The 21,706-nt window shown below is 41.0% G+C and overlaps 1 long non-coding RNA gene across 1 annotated transcript in view; it reads left to right on the forward strand.

Annotated features, from left to right (window-relative positions):
* Positions 1-21,706, forward strand: part of LOC135111045 (uncharacterized) — a 148,060-nt gene that overhangs the window by 42,346 nt on the left and 84,008 nt on the right. The window contains exons 2-3 of the long non-coding RNA XR_010273539.1: positions 11,553-11,656; positions 16,425-16,638. This is a non-coding gene — a long non-coding RNA (uncharacterized LOC135111045). The remainder of the gene's footprint in view (positions 1-11,552; positions 11,657-16,424; positions 16,639-21,706) is intronic.

Raw genomic sequence — 21,706 nt, forward strand, 5'->3', positions numbered from 1 at the left:
ATTAATATTACCTTTTTAGTTTGCATATATATGTGGCGTCGGAACGGTGCGGCCTGACAATATTCAGTGTTGTGGCTGAGAAACACAGGTCTCTAGAAAGTCAGCGAAGAAAATAGTAATGATAGAAATGTTGATGGCCAAAAACGAATTAATAATTTTTCATTAAGTTTACTGACGAAGAGAAATGAATGAAGCAATTAACATGTTATTAAAGCTGCAGTAAAAATATAAAAGAAAGATACTTACAAAGAATAAATAATCGAAGCTGAATATTTCTGCTATGTAGAGGATATAAAGGGTACGGAAATTAAAACTACAAACGAAGTAAGTGGAACTATGTAACTGCAGGCCAGATAGGGGAATGACAGAGAATAATGAATGTCTTAGAGTAAGCCAACAAAATAGAATCACAAATGGTTTTCAGAGGAAACGTATCTTCTTCTTCTTCCTCTTTTTTTGCAGGAGAGGAAAGAACTAGGAAGCTATTTCAGTGAAAGACCAAATGGTGAAATATTTCTGAAGTGTCAAAGACTATACCTTTCCCTCCTGAACGTAAGCAGCCAGGTAACAAATTTAGTGATGGAAACAACAATAAGGTAGTAAAGTTGTATCATGTTCTTTGTTCTGGAGCACGTGAAGCGAAAGTGTTAGTAGTACAAGTAGTAGTAGTAGTAATAGTAGGAGGAGGAGGAGGAGGAGGAGGAGGAGAGAAAGAAGAAGAAGGAAGAGGAAGAAGAGGTGGTGATGGTGAAGGAGGAAGAAAAAGAGAAGTGGTAGCTGTAGAAAGAGTATTTACATCTGTCTAAAAAAAAAATAATAATAATAATAATAATCAAAACGGAACACATCATCTCAGAAGTATCGATGACTTGGTAGATATTTTGAAAGAAGCAGTAATAGAAATAGTGGTGTTCGTTATGTTAGTAATGATAACTTTAATTTCATCGGAGGACGTAGATGTTTCAATACAATGACGAAAAGAGAGAAAAGGCTATAAATGAAAATTAAACAGTTAATTAAGAATTGCGTTCAAATCAGCGATAAAATCATTGAGGGTGGTAAGAGATTCTTTGTGTTGCCCATTTTTTTCAAGATAAAGGTTTTTCTCAGTGATACTGGTGTCATTAAGGGAACCACGAAATTTTGCTAATCATTCCTTTTTATTAAACTTTTTATTAAATACGTGCTGTTTAATTTATGAAAAAATCAAGTAGTGATAACTGACACTCCATAAACTGAGGGAGTGAGGAGTAAAACAAAATAAAAAGGACATGATAAATAAACAATAAACGAATTGATAAAGAAACATCCCTATAGTAAAACCAGCATATGGGATGTGTAGGAATGTCCTCAGAGGCTTCTTGTCTATAACACTGCGCCGATAACCAAAATGTACTTACAAGACACGTACATATTATCATAAAAAAGAAGTAAAGGAAAATAACATGAAATCTATAAACGCTATGGAGATGAAAAGTTAAGATTAGCAGGACAGACGGCTTGAAGAACAGAGAGGATAATGGAACAGAAGGTAAGAGTTGTCAATGTAGATGGGCAGAGGCGGACCGCTAGAGGGATGAGATTGAAAAGTTCAGAGGTAAAGAAAAAAAAAAACTTATCTGATATTGCCAGTGACATGACTCACATAGGACAGAGAGAGAGAGAGAGAGAGAGAGAGAGAGAGAGAGAGAGAGAGAGAGAGAGAGAGAGAGAGAGAGAGAGAGAGAGAGAGAGAGAGAGAGAATGCTGAACGGACTCCAATTAGCTTCATATTACTGGCACAACACACTCGTGGAATAAGAGGCGCACCAGATACAATTTACTAAACGATAATGTCAAAGGACAGTACGAAATGCAGCACATGTAGATGACTCCAGATTGATGCCTTACTTCCACACTTTCAGAACAAAGGCTGCGACATTCATAAGGGAAATCAAGCCGTTAAGGAAACTGAACCTACATCCACGTCGCTAATATGTTTATCGGCCCGGGTGTATGCAAAGATATACTTGGCGTGCTGTACAGGGTGAACAACGGCAGCATGCTAGGGTCAGAAGGTCAAACTTTTCCCATAGATTCTTCATCGCGTTGGAATAAATAATGGTGCAGGGGGAAGGTGTGATGGACTCGGCGGCGAGGGAAAGGTGGAGTGGGGCGTGAGAACGCTGCCTGCACCACCACCCTGCGTGGTGGCAGGGGATGTCACGGCCTCATCGGATTCCAATGGCACTTCTCGGCAGGGGGTAAAGTGGCAGCTGAACCCTGGCCTAGGCTGCCCCCAAAAAGAGTCTTGGGAGAACCCCTGCGTGCTGACGATTTTTTGGTAGGGATTAAGGAAGGGAGAGGCAAGGACGTTTTGACAGCTAAGTGGATGAGCAGCCCACCAAATATTGACACCCTCAGGCCTGTTATGTTTATGGGTACATCTCCTCCTTTTTTCCCCTTCTTCCTCTTCGGCTTAAATGTGTTAAGTAGAAGAAAGAGGAAAAACTCTGGTGTTATATTTCGAAATTCTTCAGTGAAAGCCGCAGCCTCAGCCAGGCGTGGCAGTGGAGGGTCGCTCTTTGTAGCCTTGTTGACTCACTTTCCGGGCGTGGTTAGAATAGACAATTTGTTGTACAGCTACAAGGAAAGCCACCCTTAGCTCACGGCTCAGCCACCACAACTTACTCTTCTTAGATGTGTGCCTGCGCGCGGACGAGCTTAAAAGAAAAACTGGATTTTAAGATTATAAATTATACTGTATTTTTTTCTTTGTTTCCTTCCTCTCTCTCTCTCTCTCTCTCTTCTCTCTCTCTCTCTCTCTCTCTCTCTCTCTCTCTCTCTCTCCTCTCTCTCTCTCTCTCTCTCTCTCCTCTCTCTCTCTCTCTTCTCTCTCTCTTTCTTTCTTTCTTTCTTTCTTTCTTTCTTTCAATGCCCCCACTGCCATCTTTGGTGCATTTTATGGCGAGTAGGCATCGCCACCTGTATTCTCGGAACAGCATTTCACATCGGCATGTTGTCCATCGCAACATACGCCGCGGCTTGGCGTGCGCCTCATGCACAGTAACCATTAAGAATATAATGTCATTCTGTCATTAACCATTGCCCTTCCCAGCCCTCTCCTTGCCCTCGCGTCATTACCACTGCCCACCAAACAATGTGTCACCCGCTGAAGCTACGAGTACGCACCTCAACCCCGCCTTCATAAATCCTTAATGTAAAGTCATAAACCATAAATCAGTTCAGTGTACCTCAGGATCCATACTTCGAACGACCTCCCCCTTCTCCTCCTCCCACATTCCCTGACCCCCGCTCCCCTTGCCGCCTCCCTCTGGCCCCCACCCTGTCACGTAGCACAGTGAGGAAGGTTTTGGCAGATGACCGAGCCCTCCTTTGTTTGGCTGCATTGGTCTTTTCGGTCTGCCTGCTGGCTCTGAAGGACCTGTTGTGGAACGGCTCCTGTTTAGCTGACTGTGCGTGTTGCTGGAAAGGGGAATCTTTGCCGCGTAAGATACTGAACATATATGAATCCATAGGCGAGGGAATGCGAATTTATTTTACGGTAACAGTCATTATTTTCCGCTTTGTTTTCATTTCCAATACATTATTCTTTCTTTATAAACCCCAAGAGCTTCATATCAGATGTGGAAGGAATTTACTGGAGTTCAGCGTTTGCTATCATGCGTGTCTCGGTCTTACTAGTGTAAATCGTAAAGTATAAAGACATCCTATGTAAAACTCGACGCTACCCTGTATAGGAGGGTGGTTGTGTTTGCCCAGTGTGAGCAGCAGGCGGCTCAGACCAGCACTCCCCGCGTCAGAAGCGGCGGTTATACTCGTATTTTGTTAAAGTAACTCCACAAATCGGTAAAGGTGAAGCAGCTCACCTCTTCCTTATGAAGGAAAATTACAAGGTGCGTCGCGGACCCCTGACCATCGACCCGACTAAGATTATCTTACCAACTTGGGGCAGCGGACGTGTGCGCGCTCACCCTCGCCCACACACTGGAAAATGTGTGTGTGTGTGTGAGTGTGTGTGTTGTGTGTGTGTGTGTGTGTGTGTGTGTAACATCTTTTTACGAGTATCTTATGTATCTATCTGAATCTGATTATCTATCTCTATATGTATCTATCTGTCTATTTTATTTATACATATATATTTATATTCATCTGTTTCTATATGTATGTTTATGTGTAACTATTCATTCATTCGTATAATGTGTACATTCATGTATATAGAATATTAGATGAATTATGAATTAGCATGAGAGAGGAAAGATGAGAAAACTGACACGCTTACTCACGAACCTAACACTTATGTACCTGCCTACGCACACACATTTAAACACACACACACACACACACACACACACACACACACACACACACACACACAGACACACACACACACACACACACACACACACACACACACACACACACACACACACACCTGCATATCAACCCACAAAAAAAAAAATAATTGTTTTCCTCCTGTCTCTCCCAACACTTCCTAATTAATATGATACCCTGTAAACAGTTGAGAGCCTTTGTGTATTTGTAAATTGCAATGACGGACCTGCTGAATATCTAGTGTTCCTGTGATGTATTTCAGGAGAATAATCCTTTTCGGTATCGCCTTCATTAAGCTCTCGGGATGCGCACCATTCTAAATGTCCGGAGTGTTTTGCTTTCCATGACGCCCGCATGTGCCTGGAGACTCCTCATTAATGTTCAAATTAGACCTTCCTTCACCTGCGTGCCGCTAAGGGTGAAGTACGAGGCGGGAGATCGATATTTGTTTTCGCTTGATTTATTCTGATCTAGAGAGAAGCAGACAAAGAAAGACGTTGGATACATGGAATCCTGTAGATAACCGGGAACAATTTCCAAAGAATAGACTAATGAGCAGAAGGGATTTGAAAGGGAGGGGAAAACTCAAGGAATGCGAAAAGTTCAGTGAGGGAAAGATAAGGTTTAAGTGCACCGGCTCAGACTTATTTTTTTCTTTTTCTCTCTTCTTTCCCCCCCTTTTCGGCCACCCTGCCTTGAAGGATGATTCTTCCTCAGCTCCTCTAGGCCAGGAGTAACAAATAGCGGGAAACCCTGCAGTGTAGGTGGCCAGCCAGGCGGAATAAAGGGGGTAGTAAGATAAAATTTTAAGGACACACTCTAAGCTGCAACGAGACATCGCGATCCCCTTCGTCTTATTCCATGGCGTGAGTTGTACAGAAGGACTTCTATTCTGAGCCTCTGCCAGTATATCCTTCCCAAAAAGAATATGTGAAGGAAAATATTGGAAAACTGCTGAAGAATTATCTCGTCTTTGTTAATGAATATTTTATTGCCAGGCAAGGTGCTTTCACATCGTCCTGCACATCGCAGTGTATAGTAAGAAAAAAAACATTTCTGGGAGAAATCCTGGCGTGGGTGGTACAGTGGAAGACTCGGGCCACTTCCCGGTGTCCTTCATGCAGTAATGGTTCTCCGCAGCCACATAAATTCGATCAGTGGTTTTTTAGTATTTCCCATATTTCATGAAGGTTTTTTGCGAGACGTGAACTCAGTTCCCAGAAACATTGTCGCACACACAGGCACGCGTCAATGACATTACTAGCCAGCGGTATTGGTTCGCATAACGCTCTCACAGTGGGAACAGTGATGTGTGCACTACATACGTACCTCAGAGTACAGAGCCTTACTTGCCTGAATGTATAATGCTGCATAAACCACCTTGCGCCCGCTGCCCCCACATGCCTCCCTCCGTCTGCTCGCAAGAAAGCATTCCGCCCTAATGCAAAGTTTGACATTATACACTTTTTCTAAAGAATTTTTAAAGCAAACGGGAGAGAACATTATTAAATATTTTTCTCCTCCCGTCCTGGAACCACCTGAAGGCCTCCCATGAAGCCCTGGTTAAGATCCACTGATCCAGTGAATAAAGATAATATGCGCCGCTCGTCTTAAAACGATGTTGGAGCCGGTGAGTGTTTCTTTACATTATGGCACGGTGGTGGTGGGTGGTGGTGGTGGTGGTGGTGGTGGTGTTGCTCCGACAAGCCCACACCACCACCTTGAACCTTAAACATTTTCTCCATTTTCTTCTTTAGTACGGTAGGAGAGAGAAAATAAATAATTTCTGTAAAGGAAGCGCCTCTGGAACTCATGGAACCCGTTAACCTGAGGAACAATACTGGAACATGAAGCTGCAGGAGAAGAAAAAAAATATATGAGAAATGAAAGCATGAATATACGAGGATGGAAGATCTTAAGAAAAGAAGTTAAAGAAGAGATTTGTTTCCGATGAACAGAGCGCGGACAAGAGAAACACAAAGGACAGGAACTTGCGACAGTGACATAGTGAGTGAAGAAGGGGAATGACATCCTGGGAAATTTCTCTTCTCCCCCACGTCTCTCTTCACGCTAAAACTTGCGATAGTATTTGAAGAAAGAAATTTCGGTGTCTGAAAAAAAAAAAAAAAAAAATTCGAAAACTTTACAGAGAACTTTCTTTTCTCTACTTTTTTTTTAATGGTTCCGGACCTCATTGATGGGTGACGACTAATGCTGAGACTTTTGATGAGGTTAAGCTACTCGTTCTAACTTATGGATCTCAAACCCTGGATTCCCGAAATGCAGCGGAACTTTGGTGAGAGTCCTCAGAAGGGGCCTGGATCTAAGATAGTGAGAACCAGAAGCTTGAATGTTAAGAATGAGAAAGTTGGATGTTAAGAATCATAAGGGTGTTTAAAATTAGAGGGCTGGATGTTGAGAATCAGAAGTATTCGTAGTATATTAAGACTCCTGAAGGGTGTTAAGAATGAGAAGCCTGGATGTTAAGAATCAAAAGGATATTAAATACCAGAAACAAAGATCGGATGTTAAGGAATAAAAGTCTGGATTTTCCAAGTATAGCAGAACTTCACGAGTGACAGGAATATCGAGAGAGGGGCGTGGAGATTTTACGATGTCAAGAGGAATACCATAGAAAACGGAGGATCATCAAGTAAGTTAGTGATATTCAGACCGCCATTAAGAAAACCGGCGTGGACTGGACTTACGTGACCCGGCTTAGAAATAGCAACCCAAGCTGACTGAATGGCAACAAAAAGAATGGGGAAAAGGATCCGAGGCAGGCAATATGAACAAAAAGTGAAATGTTACTGGAAGGAAAAAAAAAAATAATAACAACGAGGTACGATTTGAAATAAACCGATACCACTCATGAAGGAGTAAGTCAGGCGAGCCCTTTGTACTGTGAACTAATAACAGCTTTCAGTGACGATAAAGCATAATGAAGACCTGCTGCAAACCCTTCTGATAATTACAACCCCTGATACAAGCCGCGTGTTCAACTTACAACACTACTCTGCTTCCCTGCTTCCCCCTCGACTCCCTGCTGCTGACGCGCCCTGCTCACCTCGACCCGCACGACACTATATAACCTGCTGCGGGAGCCGTCCATTGGTGGCCTCTCATTCTGTGCCTCAGAATAGACCAGACTGGCTGACCGAGGTGAGGGCCGCGGGGAGTAGAGTACATAAGTCGTGCGAGGACGAGGGGGACGGGACCAGGGGAACATTACCCAAGATTTAGGGCAGAACAAACCTTCCGATCTGCATTAGAAGTTGTGTTTACTCTTTGTCACGCCGGTTGCTAGTGACTGTGTGTGTGTGTGTGTGTGTGTGTGTGTGTGTGTGTGTGTGTATCTATGTGGGTATATGTTTGTCTTGTTGTATTTACCTTGTTTTAGTATACAAGGCCTGACCCACACCTGCATAGTTCTGTCTCTGTATTTTTCCCTTTCAGTTAATGTACACTCCTCGCCGCAATCACTTCTTTTTCGTGTGTGTGTGTGTGTGTGTGTGTGTATGTGTGTAGGAACTCTCCTATGTCCACCTCATGCGAACCAGGTTCACTGAAGTATGTTACTGCGTACAACAAAGGACTGTTATATAGATTTTCAGACTGACAGAGAGACGAGTGTAATGTTGGGGGCGAGGAAAGAAGAGGCCAGGAGGAGACAGTACAGGCAAACGTAACGATGAGCTACAGACATGCCACAGATAAAATATGCCAATTCTATTCCTGATGAGAATAGAATAGAAGCTCGGTAGAAATATATCACTGAAGATCGGGTAAGAAATTGAGAGCTGAACGAGGAGGAAGACTGGAAGAGAGGAGAGAGAGAGAGAGAGAGAGAGAGAGAGAGAGAGAGAGATGAGAGAGAGAGAGAGAGGAGAGAGAGAGAGAGAGAGAGAGAGAGAGAGGGGGGGGGGGTAGATAACTTTACACTCGTCAATAGCAGCTAGTATGATGTGCATTGGTGACGTCAGTGTGGTATTATTATATCCTGGAAGAGTGTTATAAAGTTGCCTCTCCTTATGTGGAGCTTCGAGAGATGTAGGCGTTGTGAAGTGGTGGTACATGTTTAGTAAAGGTGCTTCTTGTGAGTTGAGTGGAGGTCGGTGAGGTTGTGTGTGTGTGTGTGTGTGTGTGTGTGTGTGTGTGTGTGCGTGCGCGTGCTTCTTTATTGTTGTGTGTGTGTGTGTGTGTGTGTGTGTGTGTGTGTGTGTGTGTGTGTGTGTGTGTGTGTGTGCTTCTTTGTTGTTATAATAATGAACCAAGAATGAAATATTTACATACATTCCAGCTAACACACACACACACACACACACACACACACACACACACACACACACACACACACACACACACACACACACACACACACACACACAGGTGCGTGCACCACCCTGAAATCAATCTGTAAGTATTCTAAGACAGTAATTTGTGCATAATATGTATGCATGTGTATGTGTGTCTTGCGGGGTGCTCCTTCCACTCCTCACTGCGGGACGAACAGGACAGACAGACAACGGACAGACAACTACCACCTTACACTGAAAAGTAACTACGCAACAATGAAGGAAAAAAAAGAGTGTATGAAAGGGAAACACTAAAATTGAGCCTCCAGAAAAGAAAAAAAAGGGAAAAATGAAAGAAAAAAAATGGTACAACAGGTAAAAACTGAACACAAACTTACTCAATTTACATTACCGTGAATCTCTTCCTCATTTCATCAGGATCACCACTTGAGCGCTTCAATCAAATGTAGGAGTATGTACTTTCCCACTACTCATTCCTGCCTTTCCTGTGTTAAACCAACTACTTGTGGCATATATAAAGCCTGTGGGAGGAAGGAGTAGAGGGAGTCAGTAGAGGGCGGTCGGTGAAATAAGGTACTAGTAGGAGAGAAGAAGGCAAGCTGGGGATAGACGGAAAGGAAGAAGGAGGGATGGAGAAAGACGCAAGGAAGGAAGGTAAGATTGAAGATAGGAGAGAGGAGATACAGGAACTAAGAATAATAACCGGATTTTGAAAGTAAGTTGATGAATGAAACAAGTAGTATTAGAGAGAGAGAGAGAGAGAGAGAGAGAGAGAGAGAGAGAGAGAGAGAGAGAGAGAGAGAGAGAGAGAGATTGGTCATTGTATTATCCAGAATTTCATTTTTCACACACGGTTACAGAAGTGTAGTTGGGTTATGGTTATATGTGTGTGTGTGTGTGTGTGTGTGTGTGGTGATAATGGTTGTGGTGGTGGTGGTAATGGCAGTGTTGGTTCAAGAAAGGCGAGTGTTGTTATGTTGGTGGACAGTAGGCGGTGGTGTGAGGAATGGCGTAATGGTGTTAGTGGTAGCTGAAGTTGTTGGAGTAATTTCGTGATGATGGTGGTGGAGGTTGTATATTGCGGTGGTGGTAATGAATGTTGTGGTTTTCTGTTTGGTTAAGGTGTCTTGTGAGGATTTATATTCCTTTCTTGAATTTCTGACTTCTTTTCTTTTTTTTTTTTTTTCCTCTTACTGCTCCCGTTCTTCTTTTTGTGTTTCGTTCGTTCTTTCATTCCTTCCCTCATTTTTTTTCCTTCCTCATCATCGTTTCGTTAATTACTTCCCTCTTTTCTTTTTGTTCCTTTCCTTCATTATTTTCCTCCATCCATCTCCTTCCTTCCTTCCTTCCTTCCTTTATTTTCTCTCTCCATCCATCCATCCTTCCTTCCTTCCTTCCTGTTACCTTTTTTTCCCCCTCCACTTCCCTCCGTCCATCCCTTTTAGAACTTTGGGGCGTTCAGGAGACAAATTTATGATTCTAGAAAACATCTTTTCCCGTGAATCGTACGTAACATGGTTTGAAGAAGAGTACAATCAGAATCTCTCTCTCTCTCTCTCTCTCTCTCTCTCTCTCTCTCTCTCTCTCTCTCTCTCTCTCTCTCTCTCTCTCTCTCTCTCTCTCTGCATATATTAAAAACGCTCTCCTTCAGCGTGGCTTCCTAAGTTAATAATAATGATAGAAAATAGGCGTGAAATTAGATTTTCTCCCTATAACCTCATTTTGAATTTACTCTCGGCCTTTCCTTAATGTATCACAGGCATTTCCTTACACCGCAAAAATAATGAGACAGCCCTTTGTCTTCATTCCGCATAGCATCATGTTTTATTGTTTCCCTGTTGCTTCTCTTCCTCCTCCTCCTTTCCTTTTATAATGAGCACTGAGAGGCGGCAGGAAATCGTACAACTATGTAAACAATGAAATTATTAGGTGCTCCACATTTCTTTTTGTCTGGTAGTGTAGAAAGGTATTTCACTCATGCCTGCCTTTCTTTCAGCGCAGAACAAAAGGTACGTCATATCAGGTTGTACAAAAAGGGAGAGAGAAAAAAAAAAGAAAAAAGAAAACCGTTCCATCCATTGACTTACTTCTCTTTGATGTCCATTTGGCACAGTGATGTGTGCTTGTATGTTTAAATGCACACCCAACTCGAAGCGTGAACATTTTTTTGTAGTAGGTAATTGTTTGTGGCCTAAATGAAAAAGTGCCAGAGTGTGTGCCTGACATTTATTCCTGCTATTTGTCCCGGTGCTGCATCGATAAGTGTTAATTTATGACGCTCTTTGTTACGTTGTGTTAGATGACTCTCGGAAGTTTGGTTATTGTTAGTTGTATTCATATGAAAGTCTATTATTATATTGAATACGATCGCGGTAATTTACGGTTATTATTATTATTATTATTATTATTATTATTATTATTATTATTATTATTATTATTATTATTATTATTATTTTTGATATTATTTTTATTAAGGAAAAAATGTGAAGATTTTTTTTTTGTACTAATAGACACAAAATTATTTAGAAAAAATGCAAAAATGCAAGCGTAAGATAAAAAAAAGAATGAGATAAATTTTGTGTTAGTACAAAAAAAACTTGGAAGGGTGAGAAAAGACAATATGAGGTTATTTTTGTGTCTATTAGTACGAAAATTAAGGAAAGAAATGACCATTGGAAAAATTAGTTGCTCAGAAAAAAAAACTTGTAAAGCTAAGAAAAAAAGATATGAGGTAAATTTTGTCTCAGTACAAATGTAAAACAAAAAAAGAAGCAGTAAGTGACCACTGAAAAAAAAGTCTAGCAGTGGAAAGGTTATAATATTTCAGCATACGAGCATTTCAATAACATTTCAGAATTCATAATTTCTTGACGCTGACCGAAACATTGTCTCTCTCCGCAGGAACAACCTCGGTGGTCAGGGCTGGCGGGAATGTGACCCTGGAGTGCCCCGCCGCCAAAGACACCTACGTGTTGCTCCTCGAGTGGAAGTGTCAGAAATGTCAGGTGAGTGTCGAGCCTGATGTCAGCCAACTTGTGCCTCGTGTTCCTGGTTAACCTTACTTACGCCGCCGCCGCCGCCTACTTTTCCGCCACCTCTTCCTTTTCTTATATTCTTGTTTTTTTTTTATCTTGTTCTTGTTCTTCTTGTCCTGTTCTTGTTCTTCTTGTTCTTTACCTTTTCTTTTTTTTTTCTTTTTCTTTTCTTTCCTCCTCCTCCTCCTCCTCCTCCTCTTACAGTTTTCTCATATTTTAAGTTTGTATATCCTCGCTAGTCTCTCTCTCTCTCTCTCTCTCTCTCTCTCTCTCTCTCTCTCTCTCTCTCTCTCTCTCTCTCTCTCTCTCTCTCTCTCTCTCTCTCTCTCTCTCTCTCTCTCTCTCTCTCTCTCTCTCTCTCTCTCTCATATTCTTTTCCATCCTCTATTACTTCCACTTTCGTCGTCGTCGTTTTTTTTTCTTCTTCTAGGCCACAGTCATCCATCATTTCCTGCTTCTATATTGCTCATATTGCCTTTTTAATACGTACATTCTAGTTCATTCTCTTCTCTGTTCTCTTCGACATTCCGTTCCTGAATGAGACGCACAAGATTTAAGTATCTTTCGCCTTTGTATTTTTCCTAATCTAGTCTTGTCATGTAATCTATTTCATTTGTGTTTCATGTGTTCTTAGTTTGTTTTCTTTCTACGTCTTATCAGGGAGGGAGGGAAGATGATGAAGGGAATTTCTTTTCTAGTTTTTCTTTTCTTTTCTTTGTTCTCTCAGTTTTTTTCTCCCTTTTCAATCATACTTCTCTCTCTCTCTCTCTCTCTCTCTCTCTCTCTCTCTCTCTCTCTCTCTCTCTCTCTCTCTCTCTCTCTCTCTCTCTCTCTCTCTCTCTCTCTCTCTCTCTCTCTCTCTCTCTCTCTCTCTCTCTCTCTCTCTCCTTTCTTCTATAAATGTCCTTCTTTTTAAATTCATATTTCTTCTTCTTCATATCTTTTCATCTTCATCTCTTTTTTTCTTTCCCCTTTGATCAGTTTTCCCTTTTAATTTTCTTTCGCTATAATTTGCTCTGGAATTATTTAATTTCTTTACAGCTTTTTTCCTCCCATCATCCGCGGCTGAATAAGTACAGTGATAAGGTTCATAAGATTTACATTCCGTCTTCCATATACACAGCCTCAGTTTTCCGATACCCAGTTTTTTTTTTTTTTCTTAGCAAGTAAATTTAGGCCTTCTTGCGACTGCCTTATTATTTTATGGCGTTGGCATGTGCATGGTGGATCTTTGTCTACTTACTAGTGTCCTTGCCTGCCTGTCTGTCTGTCTGTCTGTCTGTATATGTCTGTTTGTTTGTATTTTTATGGTCGTTTGTCTCTGTTTTGATGTTTCTATTCCTTTTGTGTGTTCCTTTGCTTGTTTGGTTTATTGTGTAAACTTTTTATTTATTTATTTTTTTTGTTGTGTACATAAATTTTACACATGTGCTCCTTATTTTGCTGTTTTAAAATGAATGGTTGTTGTAAAGCTTTCATTATATAGTCATTGTAATTTGGGAGAAGAGAATTTGGCAGAGAAGTACCTGTGGTCAGTAAAACTATCTACCTATCTGTATCTATCTGTCTATCTTTCTATCTATCTATCTGCCTGTCTGTCTTTCTGTGTGCCTGTTTGTCTGTCTATCTGTCTGCCTGCCTGTCTGTCTGTCTGTCTGTCTGTCTGTCTGTCTGTCTGTCTGTCTGTTTTGTCTGTCTTTTTGTCTGTGTCTATCATCCCGTTGACTTATAGGTCATCCCGGTTAGTTGACAGGTCTGTATTCACATGTTTTTCTGTTTGTCTCCATGTCTGTTTGTCTGTATGAATGAATATGTATGTGCGTCTATATTTCTGTCTCCCTCCTCTCCTGCTTATCTGGTCTGTCTGTCCACAAGGATCAATAACTATCCGAGAAATTTAAGTGGTGTTTGTTTTCTCGGCAATGGTGGACTGTGCTAAGTAATAATTTAGACATGCATGTGAATCCAGTATTTTTTTTCCTTCATTTTATTGGTTTATTAGCAATGTGTTGGCGGAGTTATGCGCTCTGAGTGCCTTCATAGTTAATTATCTAGCGTCACAGGCACCACTCACTCGCCGCTAGTGAGGGAAGGGTGCAAGGGTATTGTGTTTGTCATCATGCATATCTCAATCAATAAACCGCTTTACGCTTCACCCCATTGCCACACCGTTCGCTATGAAATGCACAAATGTCAGAGTAGCATTGTGCATTCAGATCTGTTCCTAATTTAAACACATTAAGTTATATTATGTGACGGCATCTTTAAGCGGTGTCTTCATTTTTTGTTATTATTATTATTATTATTATTATTATTATTATTATTATTATTATTATTATTATTATTATTATTATTATTATTATTATTATTATCATCATTATTATCTATAGTAAATTCTGGAGGAGCTTGTTTCTTATTTTCTCGTCTTCTTTCCTGCAACTGAGTTTCTTCAAGAGGGGAAAATCATCTAACTCTACTAAATGACACTCTGAGGCTGGCTGGCATTTGAAGTTACTCTACTATTTACTACTTCCTCTTTTCCTTCTTCTTTTCTACTTCTGTCAGGGAGGCCGACCAAGGCTAAAACATGGATGGCTAAAAAGCCTGCTCGCATTGTTCCATTACAGAAATAAAAGACCCAGGAGGAATGGCCAGTTGATTTTGAATTCATGTTCATGTGATGTATATAGTCTTTGTTTTTCTCCGTCTCCTCAATCTTCCAGACTATCACAGCAGTATTCCTGATGATTCTTCTTTCCTTTTGATTCATCTTGTGCTACGAACATTTTTATCAATTATCTCTTGGTTACTGTCTCCTTTGCCTATAGTTTTTTTTAGAAATCCATGAGAACGGGATTATCGTTCCTTACTTGTTAGTTAGTATCACTTTTTCTGATGCTTATTTTCTTTTAAGTTTTAGCAGAATAAAGAGCTTAGATGAGTGTTTCTTTTATGATCTTTTCTCAAAATCACTCACCCACATTATTGTACCAGACGGCTTCAATGCCCTGGTTCACTCGTACTTCACCATTACTTATATTTCACCGATTGAAAATTCTCCCCCACATCCACTTTCTTTTAGATTCTTTCACGTCCATTTCCTTTGAGAGTCTTTTACATCCATGACTCGGTGCTTCCCTCATTCTGCAAATGCAACAAATAGATCGCCTTTCGCTCTGTGAGCCTCAGTTCCAAAGCTGCTTATTGCTATCTCTGTTCTGTTTCCTCCTCCTTAAGCATACGTTGAGGCTCTTAAAGTTAAGTGACCTTAAATACATTCCGTGCCTAAATGTAATAGATAATAATGATAAAGCTATATACTTATAAATGCATTACCTAGAGTTCATAAAAATTACAATTTATAGTATTCATAATGTAATTGATTATTAACCTGAAATCATACTGCACATTCCTTTTCCATGGTTACCTTGAGGCTTGCGTGTGTTGCATAAAAGTTTGTATATATTTTCAACTCGAGTCTAAGTACGTGGTCGTCACACATTAAGAAATGCAGGAGGGCCTTCTACGAATCTTTTGTTTTGTTGGATTTATACTCATTTACATGCAAATATAGGATCTTAAATGATGAGAGTATATTACTGATACCGACCGGCAGCTAGCCCCTACTTTATTCATTAGGACTGCTTGGTAGTGACACATACGCGCACTGTACGTTAAGAGAAAAAAAAAACGAACATTTTTGTTTGAGATATCGATTCCTTTAAGATACGGCACATAATGTTTTGCAGTGATGCAAGCAATATAAGTTTTAAGGATAGTAATAATGTACACATAGAATCAAAGTTTCACAGGAAATAAAAAAAAAATTGATACGAAAGAAAAGACTACTGTAAGGAATGCGCACTTTCAAACAATGATACAAACAATAAAAAAGTAAAAAAAAAAAAAGAGAAAATAGCGAAGCTCATACACGCTAGATGCAAGTGAAGTAGGAATATTTTAAACTCTCTGGAAAAATGTCCATCATATAAAATATACATATATACTGAAAAATTATACTGTCCTTCTCTATGGTCAAACATATTTCAACACTGCATATTATTGGATATGTTAAATCTGGCACACACACATTTCTAAGTCGTAACATCTTAATCATCGTCCGTTTTCATCATTACAAGCAAGTTCGTTATCCGAATTTCTTGCATGCGTACGTTCTCGGCAGCCTTGTCTATAGTACCTCACTTAATAGGTCTTGTGATGCCCCGCGACTTAGCAGGGCGTGGAGGCAGCAGTGCGGCAGTCTTATTCAGAACACCCTCCACATTTCGTCACAGCCTCGCACAAGACCACGCTATTAATAGATAAGAGCGAACCTCTCAGCTGAAAATTGCATCATAGAGCACTAATTCCCACTGCTGCTAATGACATTCTCCGAGTCTCTCTCTCTCTCTCTCTCTCTCTCTCTCTCTCTCTCTCTCTCTCTCTCTCTCTCTCTCTCTCTCTCTCTCTCTCTCTCTCTCTCTCTCTCTCTCTCTCTCTCTCTCTCTCTCTCTCTCTCTCTCTCTCTCTCTCTCTCTCTCTCTCCATGGCCTTCTGTTATTGATTCAATGCTTTTCTGTTCGGGAAGTAAGTTTTCAGCATATTGATAATTCCGGGAACGTGAAATGAATATTAATGTAATTTTTAGCAAATACGAGACTATCTCTTTCCTGCTTATGTTGCACGAGTATTGTGATGCTGATTGAACCCTCCTTCCTCTCCTTCTCTCCCCTCACAGCTACCGGGAGAGGCGATAGTCCCGCAGGAGGTGAACTTGGTAGAGTACAGGACAGAATCAGTCACCCTCTTCCACCACGAGGGTCGCATGTCCCTATCCCCGGACACCTTCAGCCTCTCCTTCAAACCGGTGCTCGCCTCGGACTCCGGCGTGTATTTGTGCCGCGTCAACAACAGGGATGAGTCGCAGCGCCCCGTCCGTCTCGTTGTGCAAGGTGAGTGTGAGTGTGTGGATGTCTCAAGATTCACGTACCGCCATCCGTATAACAAGTATTCGTAAACGCTTTGCTCTCTCATGACTATTTTCAAAGGCCACAGAGATGATTATCTGGGTTATCAAGAGTGTTTCTCCAGCTAATAATGTAAAATCTTAATCTGTCACTAGAACTGTATAAACACCTTTTGAAACCAGTGGAGATGCGGCGCAGAAGTTTTTTAAAATATGGTCCTATGCCCTGTAACTCTGGACCGTATCCTCAAAACATTTCAGCGCCTTATCTCGATTAAGGTTTGCAGGAGAGTTTTACTGATTCTAGTGATGATTTAGCAGAATCTGCATCTCCAGTAGGAAAATAATCCATGGGAACCTCACCAGTCAACTCTGTGGTTTTTGAAAACAGGTATTGTAAATAACCAAAAACACTTCAAAATACTGGGCATTGCGTGTGTGTATAAGAAGTTCAAAATAGGAGAAAAGATGGTACATGTATTGTATTGATGAGTGTTTATTCTAGTAAACAAATGGATTTCATAAGTATATATATCTTGCCATTTTTCAGTGAATAATTTTATGATTTAGATTATAGTATTAGGTTGGTTTGCATACGTTGGGTTAAATTATCGTAACCTAACTAATCTTATATTACTGCATGATTATTTTCTCTTAAATGATCTTAGCTTTCTAACCGTACTGACATTCTGCGCAATGTGACACCCGTCGTTCTGGTACTGAGAACCAACGATATTAGTCAGTCAGTATATATTCTCTTTTCTGCCTCAAAGGATCTCGACATAATCTATCGTTCTTTCCTTAACATTAATAAGAAAAACAACTGAAACTCGGCGACCAGTGGAAGTGGTTAATTGTGAGAATCCCAAAGCCCTTTCGAAATTTGGCAGAAACGTGTAAAGGTGCTGAGATGTCACGTGTGAGTGTTGTTGGTCTTGTGTGAAGGGACTGCTCGGTGTAACGTAATAATTGGAACAGTTCGTTACTCCTGGCACATAGTAATGGAATTTATATTTCATGTTAATTGCGATATGAAATTTTATCTTTTTATTTTTCATTAATCTCGAGTTCTCGATTAAATATTTTCCCAGTATACTTGGGCTCCGTGTTTCAGTCACAGCGTTGTTCTTTGTTACGTGTTGCTTGCTGTTCACAATAATCCACATTAAATTTCCTTCGCGACGCAAGAAATTTATCGCAGCGAAAAACAAAAAGACTTAAAAATAAATCTTTGGTGTAGACAACAATGCATCTACGTATTAGGGTAAATTGTGATATTCTCTCTCGCACACAGCTCGTCATGACACATAAAAAGCAGCAACTTATATTTCTCTTGGCTTATGATTTCTTGAACGTGGCAGTTTTGTGACATGTATAATAATGATTACTATTGTTGCCATGAATGTGATTTGGGAGAAGATTACCTGGTAAAGCCAGTCCGGATTTATGTTGTTCCGCTTGCGAGAGAGAGAGAGAGAGAGAGAGAGAGAGAGAGAGAGAGAGAGAGAGAGAGAGAGAGAGAGAGAGAGAGAGAGAGAGAGAGAGAGAGAGAGAGAGATTCGTGCCTTCATTCCTCATTCATATTTTCAGTCTTTATAAGGGCATTGCGTTATATATTTAGTAGGGCATTGCGTTATATATTTAGTAATTCAACGTTGATTATACTGCTTTACTTTCCATTAACATGTAAATAGTTATCTATCAGTTTCATGCGTTGCCGTGTCACTATATGTAATTCATTTTCAAAGTTTTAGCTTGGCCTTCATGGATGTGTCAGGCGCGCTCGGAGCCGCCGAGGGGCTGGCCGGGAAATTGGATGCGTGAACAGGGGACGTGATAGGACGGGCCAGCTGGGGGCGGCGATCAGGTTGTTGCTAGTCAGGCCATTGAACTAACACCCGCGGGTCGTCAGCAAGCAGCCTTCCCTAGGCAAACACGTTCATATAATCCCGACTAAAGCTGCGGACCCACGCACACGTTTACACGCGTACGAATTTCATTTTCTCTACAAAGTTTTCCATTCGCAGTGCACGTGTACTTGGAAATCCTTGAGAGAGTGCGTGCGTGCGTGCGTGCGTGCGTGCGTGCGTGCGTGCGTGCGTGCGTGCGTGCGTGTGTGTGTGTGTGTGTGTGTGTGTGTGTGTGTGTGTGTGTGTGTGTGTGTGTGTGTGTGTGTGTGTGTGTGTGTGTGTGTGTGTGTGAACTCTGAAACTAAAACATTGATTTTTAGCGTTAAAATAGAAAAATAAATAAATGAATAAATAAATAAAATAAATAATAAGTTGAATATATAAGCGGAAATTATCTGACATCAGAGGACGCAGGTAAAAAAAAGATCAAGTGTGAAAAGTGCGATGCTCTTTATGAATACCGTCCATTTAATGCCTCCCCACTTTGCACTGCTTAATGTAAAGTTTCAGGGAGCTTGGGAACACCTCCAGGAATCATCTTATGGATGTCATATATTTATTTGTTTATTTCTAATCAGCGAACGAAAATATGTACGTAAATACGGATTTAAAATTTGAAATTTACTCACTGCCCTTCCTGGCCTCTTACCTGAACACGGCAGTTGCTTTCCCAACACGGCAAATGTGGGACGAAGCGGGGCGGGGTGGGACGGGCGAGGTCTCTCACCTGGAATTGACACTCCTGGGCGTGACACCTGATCTTTGTGCTGCAAAATTAATTTCAGCCCATGTCGGATGTTTATTCATTATCATGAATAAACACCACCACCACCACCACCACCATGCAACAGCTTATCTCGCAACATGCGCGGCAGGTTGAAGTGCAAGCAACATTTTTTTCCTCTAAACTGTGAAGAGCTTTCCCGTTCCCGATGATGATAGTTGATCCGTCATGATGTGCAGAGTGCCCCAGCAGGTAATAGCTCAAGGAACCAGATGGCCAGAGAGAGGCGGACATGTATATATTAACCAGACCCTTTTACATGGGGACCTTTTTTTCTTGGAATGCATTTTGATATACACTCTTTCAAGACGTCTGCGAGAGGAAAGGGGCAGGAGGCGGAAGGCTCTGCGGGGAGGTGAGAGCGTGGCGAGGAGTGCACCCGGAATGGCAATGGGGAAATTTTAGCCCAAACCTTTTAGAGCAATGGCTTCAAGTGTGCAAATCGGCGCCGTTTTCATGCTCTCGGGCAGGGCGGTGAACTCTTAGTCGGCGCGAAGGAAAGCCGCTCAAGAGGGGCTCGAGCGTGACTTTTACCCCGCTCTGCCGGGGCCCTTCCAAACACCCTCTATGCATGTCACCCACACACGCCGCAGCTACTCATGTGCTCGCGGTATTACATCAGAACAATTTCCTCACGTACACATTTTCACATTGCCAATATGGTTAATTCGTAAACAGTCGGGAAGTAGTACTGATTTCGGTGTTTTTAATTGATGGAAAGTTTTTATTCTCTTTATTCTCTTTATATCAATTGCCATTCACTACAGTAGGAAGCCATATTGAGAAAAGGGTTTAACTCATGGAAGCAAAGTCGGCGATACGCCCTTTCACTCACTGTCCACACCTCCATTATATTTATATGCGAGGTTTTTGTCTGTTTGAGATGAGTAGCAGCTTGTAATTCTTAATTCTTGCTTATCTCGCTCACACACACACACACACACACACACACACACAGAGAGAGAGAGAGAGAGAGAGAGAGAGAGAGAGAGAGAGAGAGAGAGAGAGAGAGAGAGAGAGAGAGAGAGAGAGAGATTATTGAATTGCCTTGAAAATTAAATTAGTACTTCAGTAAGCGATGCAAAGGTTCAAGAAATTGGCCACGACTGAAGCTTTTATTACAGCTTCTGTTTTTTCGTAACGCCATATTATTTTTTTTTTTTTACGCCAGCGGATCAAGCAGCTCCCGCCAACCACCTTAGAGATTAATCCGCCACGTGTCGAAAAAAAAAAAAAAATAGAGATTTCCTGTCAGCATTTCTTTAAGGGGCTTATTTTCAAATTGAGTTCGGTAGCTTCGCAAATGGAATCTTTCTCAAACCTTAATTGAAAAGAAACATGAAAGGTGAAGGACGTAGCATAACGAGGTACAATGTTCCCTTAACTAGACTATTTTACCAAGCCTGTCACAATAATTTTACCATCCAGGGACACGCCAACATAATAGCACTGCCGTTGACTGAAGCTCTCATTCACTAATTAGTTAACGCATCTCCGTGTTGTTGTAAAACTTAAGATAGATTTACTTTACTCCTACCAAAACTATTTCTTACTCAGATGGTACTCTTTCATCCCACAAAAAGTTGGCAGAATAGATTAACTTAAAGACTCCACGAGCTGTGTGGACGTCCCTTTCGGTTTTCTCCACTTACTGTTTTGCCGCGCAGAACTGAATCAGGATAAACGCTTGATCGTGTTCAGACCTTATGATGAAACGTTGAAAAATAATGAAAAGTCTTCCATTGACTCCTTCGGCTCTGAAAATATCATCTTAATAAGTGCAGGGGATTTCGTGGGATCTTCCAAATGCAAAAGAATGGAAAACTGTGTCGTGTTGGGCGTTCCCTGGTAAATGATAAACGTGGTGAATATAAAGGAAGTTGGTCCTTCTTCATACTTAAAGAGGAATGCTTCCCGACATATTGCACAGGTTTTGTTTATATTTAGTTGTCCTCCAAATGTCCAGGTGTCGCCTCATCACCCCTGCTGTAAAGCTTAATCATGTGTGGTGTTCTTTCTCTCTTGAATGTTGACAGGAAACTTTTGTAGTCACTAATGGCATTACATATGTGCGATGTACATTTGCAAATATTAAAGTAAGAATGCATCAGTGTCTTGAAGATGTGACCCTGCTTGAATACGGGCAAAACCTCTTGCTTCTTTTGAGCAAGTCCACAGCATGATGAACATCATTAATGTGCTAGAAAACATTAATGCGAGGTCCTTTGTCTTCATAATTAATATTGTACTTATATGAAATCCTTCAAATCTTGACAGTTTTGCCACTTATATACAAGCCACACTATTCTGTTCCTTACATCAAGTTTGGAGACGCTAACTTTGGTTTTGGAAGGTCAAGT

The sequence above is a fragment of the Scylla paramamosain genome, chromosome 21 (assembly GCF_035594125.1).
Source record: "Scylla paramamosain isolate STU-SP2022 chromosome 21, ASM3559412v1, whole genome shotgun sequence".
NCBI lineage: Eukaryota > Metazoa > Arthropoda > Malacostraca > Decapoda > Portunidae > Scylla > Scylla paramamosain.